This window comes from Lactuca sativa, chromosome 5, assembly GCF_002870075.4.
Source record: "Lactuca sativa cultivar Salinas chromosome 5, Lsat_Salinas_v11, whole genome shotgun sequence".
NCBI classification, from domain to species: domain Eukaryota; kingdom Viridiplantae; phylum Streptophyta; class Magnoliopsida; order Asterales; family Asteraceae; genus Lactuca; species Lactuca sativa.
The window spans coordinates 324,490,228-324,498,216 of record NC_056627.2 but is presented as its reverse complement, the minus strand read 5'-3'; positions in this window follow the sequence as shown (position 1 = coordinate 324,498,216).

Genomic DNA, 7,989 nt, shown 5'->3' with positions numbered 1-7,989 from the left:
TTCGACTCGATTACTTGTTTATAACTCATACAATTCAACAAACCACTAGACACAAGGTTCTTTCAAACCTTTGGAACATACAATACATCAAATAAATTAATTGTTTTTCCAGAAGTAAGCGTAATACTAACAACACCAGTTCCTAAAATTGGCTTTGATCCTTCATCCGCCATGTGTAAGACAGAACCTTTATTTACTATGTTCAACTTCATGAACCACCGTTCATCATTACACACGTGATGTGTAGAACATGTGTCAAGCCACCGTGAATCTGTATCAACCCCCTATACAAAATAAACTTTTGGAGTTAGTAGCATAACATTGAATACTGAACTTACAAGATCAATAGTAATTTGACCTTTGGTTGCAGATTGATCATGAGATCCACTGCCACCACCAACACCATCTTTTCCACTACCACTTGCACCTTTATTTCCAAGTTTCACCCGACAGTCACGTTTCATATGCCCTTTCAGATGGCATCTCCAACACACAAGTTCCTTGGAATCCTTGTATTTTTTGTTGGACTTTTTGTTGTTACCCTCATACTTATGTTTTTTACCCTTGCCCTTGTGATTAGAATTGTATTCTTTATCACATTCAACCATATGAACTTGGGGATGTCTAAAATCAGATTTTCCCTTTCCAGTTCCTTTGTCATTCTCTTGATCACGAAGTCCTTCTTCGATTTTCAAATGACTCCCAAGTTGAATCAAAGTTATCTCTTCCTTTCTATGTTTCAGATGGTGTTTGAAATCTTTCCATGAGGGTGGAAGTTTATTAATCACACTTGAAACAGCAAAGGATTCGTCCATGGACATGTTGTGTTGTTTGAATTGACCATAAATTCGTAGGATTTCATTATATTGTTCCATTACAGATCGAGAATCAACCATTTTATAATTGTTGAAATCAGAAACAATGAACTTTTTACTTGAAGCATCTTCTGCAATATATTTTGCTTCAAGTGTGTTCCACAATTCACTTGCAGTTTCAATATTTTGATGAGTGTCAAAGAGGGAATCACAGATACCATTCAGAATGTGACCAAGGCATATGTAGTTGTCATTCTCCCATTTGCTTCTCCTTCTGATCTATTCCAGACTTGCATCTTCAACCTCTTCTGGTTTTGGAGTAGAAAGAACATAGACAACTTTCAAAGTGGTCAACCAGAAGTGCATCTTCTTTTGCCAACGTCTGAAATCTTAGCCCTAAAATTTCTCCAATTTGCCAAACGAAGTAATCATGTCTTTCAGTGAATTGCCAGCCATCTTTTCCAAAAAACAGAAATATCAAACAAGATTGTTGGGGAATTCGAAATAGGGATATGAAATCTGGATAACAAACAAGAATCGTGTAAACACTTTCCTTGTTTGATATTTTGACCCTATATGCCTTGGGTGTCACGAAATCCAAACTGGGATAATTCTTGATGTAACAATTCTGATTTTAGGCACAAAATCAGAATAAATTTTGAGAAGAAGATGAAGAAAATAACGTTTCTCTGTTTTTTGTGTTTCAAAGGAGTCGTTGTTTCCCGGATTTATCCACTCAACGGATAAATGAGAACAGTTTGCATCTTTCAAAAAGACAGATTAGTCCTTGAATTTGCATCTTTCAAGAATGACAGTAGATTAGGGTTCGATACTAATAATGTTTAGTAAATACAAGTGTGCACTCCCACATCTCCTAACTTGTATTATAACTAAAACATTATTCTTGAAACACTTGTTAAGTCCATTACACTAATATATATTTGGTGATAAAATCACCAACAAACTCTAGCTTTTCTTTTGCCCAAAATGAAAGAAAAACCCAATACATTAGACCTAAAATTATATTCATATTGAACCACAATAATTAGTATTCATTATAAGAAAATTTGTCAAATACATTAAAATACTCAAATACGTACATTACAAATGTTTAGCAAAAACATAAAGCTAAGAACTATTTGGCGGATTACCAAGTGGGTTGTTCAAATGTCTCAAAATGGCCGCGATTTTTCTTCTACTTGTGTTTGTCACATATCCATTTCGAGTTGTCTTATTTGCAATCAGTCAATCACGCATCCATTTCAACTTGACTTTCTTGCAATTGCAAATCAAATTGAGTGATTCCGCACCACAATGAATAATTCGTCTATATATCGGTAAAAAGGCGAATCATAGTTTTATTAATAATGTTAGTTGCATAAATTGGTGAAAATATGAAATGTTGTTTTATAAATTAACTAAAAAAATAAGTAAAACATAATTAAATATATACCTTTGCAGACACTTCAAATGATTTATGATAAAGTTGATTTTCTGGATCCTGCAACATGCAATAAAGAATAGAAAAGTATACATACATACATGATGATGCATTGATGTTGGCATCATTATACAAGCATGATAGTTTAAGCAAATATAGATGAAGCTAATAAGATATGCCTAATGATTGTGTGGCTATCCCAAATGAAATTGAATCTTTTACAATTCATTGTAGAAGTGAAACACATACCACTACCACCACTATTTGTCGAAAATTACCACCACATACCTGTTTTTTACCATAAAAATGAAAAAGATACTTATGGGCGGAGGTGATTTTTAAATTAAGAACAAATAGATAATAAGAGTATGAACATGAAATGCTTAGTCCTCATTTGAATTATTCTCTATCTCTGTCTAAATAAGTTATTTCTTCATTCTTCTTATGGGCCTCTTTTAAGATGAAAAGTTATTTTTGTAAAAGAACTTTTTGATTTTAACTTTTAAAGAGGAAAAAATCAAAAGTCAGTTGTAAAAAGTGTTTGCCTAATATTTTTTGAATTTTGAAGGTAATTTACCTTGTAAGAAGGAAAAAGTGTAACAACGTAAATTTTCAAAACAAAATTTTCATTTTCAAAACCATCATTTTTCACAAAATAACATCAACATATTGTTTCAAATGTATTTATCACAAAACATCTCCCCAGAATCCAAAACATAAACTCCACAAGTGTGTACGGATCATGTCGGCGCCTTCCCACGCTCATCATTGGTACCTGAAACACATCACACAACAACTGTAAGCATAAATGCTTAGTGAGTTCCCCTAAAATACCACATACAACACATACGTTACTCAAGGCTATAATACGACTCTCCGGTCGATGTGTCTCAACGGGACCCTCCAGTCCCGTAGCTCGTTGGACCCTCTGGTCTGGTCATAGCTCGTTGGGCCCTCCGGCCCGGTCTGTATCGTTGGACCCTTCGGTCCGGTCTATAACAACATACAACATACACATAGCACATAGCACATAATCTTATACATAACACATAAGACCCTATGGTCTACACAATATACCACTCTAGGTAAGTATAGTGAGAAGACTCACCTTGATGTCTCAGTAAATATCTGTCTCGGAATAAATGTGATCTAGCCTCCGCCTAATCACACAGAGTAATACACTTATAAATACAACTGCACTCAACACTAAAGGTCAACAAGGTCAACGGTCAATTTTGACCGGACTCGGCGAGTGCACTAGGGCGACTCGGCGAGTCTATACGTGTTCACTGACTCTCTTGGATCCTCTCTTGACACGCCGAGTACTTCTCTGACTCGACGAGTTCCACCTGGCATGAATCGCGGGGCCACCACGACTCAACTCGCCGAGTCTCAAGAACAACTCGGCGAGTTCCGGCTTGACTCAGTCCCCCTGACTCTCCCTGACTCACTGAGTCGACCCCTCAACTCGACAAGACCACTCGTTGAGTGGTTACGGGAAAACTTCATGCTACTCGTCGAGTCTGTTCTTCAGACTCGGCGAGTTCATGCCATGCATAAACTCAAACTCACTTCTGAGGTCAGATCTGTTCCATACAATCATAGATCTGGCCTCCCTAAGCATGATAATCACGTAAAGTCCAAACATTGGTGCTCAAACAACAACTATTTGCTCCTATATGATGTTTTAGCCCCATATCTCATAACCCTTGGTCAAAACTCCTATGAATCCTCATAAAGCTTAAGGAATAAAGCTTCTCTGGACCTCTATGGATCCCATTTCAAGCCTCATCACAAATAGGGACGAAATGGACATCATATCTAACCAACAAAGGGGTCAAGAAACCCTAAACCCCCATGTTCATCATAATAATAGAAAAGGGGGCCAAAATATACCTCCAAAATGATGCTCTGAGCTCCAAATTTGAAGTATGTCCACCTCCCTTGCCAAAAAAAGCTTCAAAGGTTAACAATGGCCTCCTCTCTCTCCCAAAACGCTCAAAATCTCTTTAGGGTTTCTCTCTGTGGTTGGTGTCCGCAAATGACGACCATAAGCCCCTTTAAATAGGTCTCAAACCCTGGAAATTAGGGTTTCATTAAACAGCGTGGACTCGCCGAGTCCAGATGTGAACCCGCGTGCAAAACCGCGATCCTACTCGGCGAGTTTAGACTCCAACTTGCCGAGTCTCCTCACATCATTCAAAAAAGTAAAAGAATAAAAATAATACCTGGGAAGCCGGGTGTTACAATTCTCCCCCACTAGAATCAGACTTCGCCCTCGAAGTCTCACTCTGCAAATAACTCCGGATGTTGCTCATGCATCTCACGCTCCGGCTCCCAAGTTAACTCTGACCCTTTCCGATGCTGCCACTGGACCTGCACCAGTGGCACCTCTTTATTCCTCAGGACCTTGATCTTCCGATCTCTGATCGCCAATTGTGTAATTCAGACTCGCATCCACCTGAATATCTTCTAGTGGCACTAATGCCGACTCGTCGGCTACGCACTTTCGCAACTGCGACACGTGAAAAGTGTCATGAATCTGACCCAACTCTGCTGGCAACTCCAAACGATAGGCTACCCTGCCTACCCTCACGACCACCCTGAAAGGACCAATATATCGGGGCCCCAACTTGCCCCTCTTCCTGAATCGAATCACTCCTTTCCAAGGAGAGACCTTCAGGAGCACAAAGTCGCTGACCTGAAACTCGAGCTCGGACCGACGTCTGTCCACATAACTTTTCTGACGACTCTGAGCGGTCAGCAACCTCTGTCTGACCTGCTGAATCTGCTCTGTCGTCTGAAGCACGATCTCGGTACTACCCATCACGCGCTGCCCTACTTCTCCCCAACAGATAGGGGTCCGACACCTCCTCCCATACACCAAATCAAAGGGCGGCATGCCAATGCTCGAATGATGGCTGTTTTTGTAAGAGAACTCCGCCAAGGTAAAAAACGTGTCCCAACTTCCGTCGAAATCCAACACACATGCTCAGAGCATGTCCTCGAGCGTCTGAATCGTCCGCTCACTCTGCCCGTCGGTCTAGGGGTGGTACGCAGTACTAAAATGCAGTTTCGTTCCCAATTCCTCATGAAACTTCTTCCAGAATCTGGAAGTGAAACATACATCTCGATCTGAGACAATCGAAATCGACACTCCATGCCGTGATACCACCTCTCTCACGTACATCTCCGCCAACTTCTCCGCGGAAGAGCTCTCACTAATGGCCAGGAAATGAGCACTCTTTGTCAACCTATCCATAATCACCCAGATTGCATCGACAACCTTCACGGTTATTGGCAATTTGGTGATGAAGTCCATGGTAATCTGTTCCCATTTCCACTCGGGAATCTCTAATGGCTGCAACTTACCATGTGGACGCTGATGCTCGGCCTTAACCCTGCGACAGGTCAAGCATCTCTCTACAAACCATGCGACATCCCTCTTCATATAGGGCCACCAATAATCCTTTTTCAGGTCCAAAAACATCTTAGTGGCCCCGGGATGGATCGAGAATTTCGATCGATGAGCCTCCTCCATCAAAATGGTATGCATCCCGCCCACAGACGGTACCCAAATCCGACCCTGAAATGTCATAAGCCCCCGGCTATCGGTAACGAACTCCGATACCAGCCCGACAACTCGTTCCCTCTTCTGGCTCTCAGGCTGCACAGCCTCAGCCTGAGCCCCTCGAATAGCATCCAAAACTGGGGTCATCACTGTCAATCTCAAACATACATCTCGCAATGGGGCGCTCTCCGCCCTACGGCTCAGTGCATCGGCTACAACATTAGCCTTGCCCGGGTGGTACAGGATCTCACAATCATAATCCTTGACCATGTCCAACCACCTCCTCTGTCGCATATTCAAGCTGGGCTGATCCATCAAATACTTCAAGCTCTTGTGGTCCGTGTATATCGTACATCGAACCCCATACAGGTAGTGTCGCCAGATCTTGAGGGCGAACACTACCGCCCCCAGCTCCAAATCGTGCGTGGGATATCTCGACTCGTGAGGCTTAAGCTGCCTCGATGCATATGCTATCACATGCCCTCTCTGTATAAGCACCGCTCCTAATCCGGATATCGATGTGTCACAATAAACCACAAAATCCGCCATCCCTTCCGGAAGGGCTAACACTGGGGCTTCGCATAACTTCCTGCAAAGTGTCTCGAACGAGGTCTGTTGCTCCGGACCCCAAGAAAATGCAACACCCTTCCGGGTCAACCTGGTGAGGGGCACAACGATCTTGTAGAAATTCTTAATAAATCTCCGATAATAGCCGGCCAATCCCAGAAAACTCCTGATCTCGGTGGGTGATCTCAGCACCTCCCACCTCATAACCGCCTCAATCTTGGCCGGGTCGATAAAATCCCCTTCTGGTTAACGAGATGTCCCAAAAACTGGACCTCTCGTAACCGGAACTCACATTTGGAGAACTTGGCATAAAGCCTCTCCGATCTCAAAACTCCGAGGATCTCCCTCAAATGCTCCTCATGCTGCTCTCTTGATCTCGAATACACCAGAATGTCGTCGATGAACACGATCACCGAGCGATCCAACATTGGTCTGCACACCCTGTTCATGAGATCCATGAACACCGCTGGTGCGTTGGTGAGTCCGAAAGGCATCACCACGAATTCATAATGTCCATAACGAGTCCGGAAGGCTGTCTTCTGTACGTCCTCCTCCCGCACCCTCACCTGATGATACCCATACCTCAAATCGATCTTGGAGAACCAAGATGCTCCCTGCAGCTGATCAAACAAATCATCGATCCTTGGCAACGGGTAACGATTCTTGACCGTTAGCTTATTCAGCTCATGATAATCGATGCACATCCGGAGCGAGCCGTCCTTCTTCTTGACAAAAAGGATAGGCGCTCCCCAAGGCGAACTGCTCGGCCTGATAAACCCCTTCCCCAGCAGTTCTTGAAGCTGCGAGGACAACTCCTGCATCTCAGGAGGCGCAAGGCGATACGACGCCTTAGCGATAGGCGCAACTCCTGGAACCAACTCAATACCGAACTCTACCTGCCTTTCCAGAGGCACACCCAGAAAGTCCTCTGGAAACACATCCGGAAACTCACGCACTATCAGAACCTCATCAACTAACCTCGGTCTCTCAATATCAGCCCTCACATCCATCACGTATGCTACAAAACCCCTACAGCCCTGCTGTAGACTCTGTCTCGCTCTGGCGGCCGAACAAAATGTTGACCCTGAACGTGTACCCTCGTCGTACACCGAAAGAACTCCCCCACTAGGGTCTCGAATCGACACCAATTGACGCTTGCAGTCTATCACAGCTCCATAACGGCTCAGCCAATCCATACCCACTATCACACACACGTCCCCCATCGCGATCGGGACCAGATCTATTGGAAACTCCACACCAAAGATCTCAAGGACACATCCTCTAATCACATCTGAAGCATACACAGCTTGCTCATCAGCTATGGAAACTCGCAGAGGCGGATCCAATGCCTCTCGACGGGTACTAATATGCTGACTAAATGATATGGAAACAAACGATTGACTCGCACCCGAGTCAAATAACACCAATGCAGGCATAGAATTCACAAGAAAAGTACATATGCATATGATCATATAAGCATAAAATCTCAACTCAAATAAAGATGAAAAGAAAATATATACCAGCCATAACATCAGGCGCTACGAGGACCTCCTCCGCGGTCAACTGAAACGCTCTCCCATGAGCCCTCGGGGCCT